This window comes from Mastomys coucha, unplaced genomic scaffold (genome assembly GCF_008632895.1).
Source record: "Mastomys coucha isolate ucsf_1 unplaced genomic scaffold, UCSF_Mcou_1 pScaffold12, whole genome shotgun sequence".
Classification (NCBI taxonomy): Eukaryota; Metazoa; Chordata; class Mammalia; order Rodentia; family Muridae; genus Mastomys; species Mastomys coucha.
Window position 1 is genome coordinate 91,628,003 of NW_022196894.1, and position 332 is coordinate 91,628,334.

Here is a 332-nt window from a genome sequence, read left to right on the forward strand (position 1 = left end):
ACGTTACTTGTCTAGCTTTATATTAATCAATTTAAATATTTCTCATTGCATATGTGCATATATATGCATATAAACATACACAAACATACATATACATATACACACATATACATATACATTTACATATACAATTTTTTGGAGGCTAGCAGTCTATAAGTAATTCTATTAGTAATGTCAAATACTTCTTTGTTAATTTTTTTTCATGATGATGGACAAATTTATAGAGTCCATTTACATTCCCAGTAGGTTAACAAGGTCTCTTGGATCCGTAATGTGCAAAAGCCTCTGTTTCCTCCCATTGATGTTCACTTTGACTATGGTCAGGATTATGC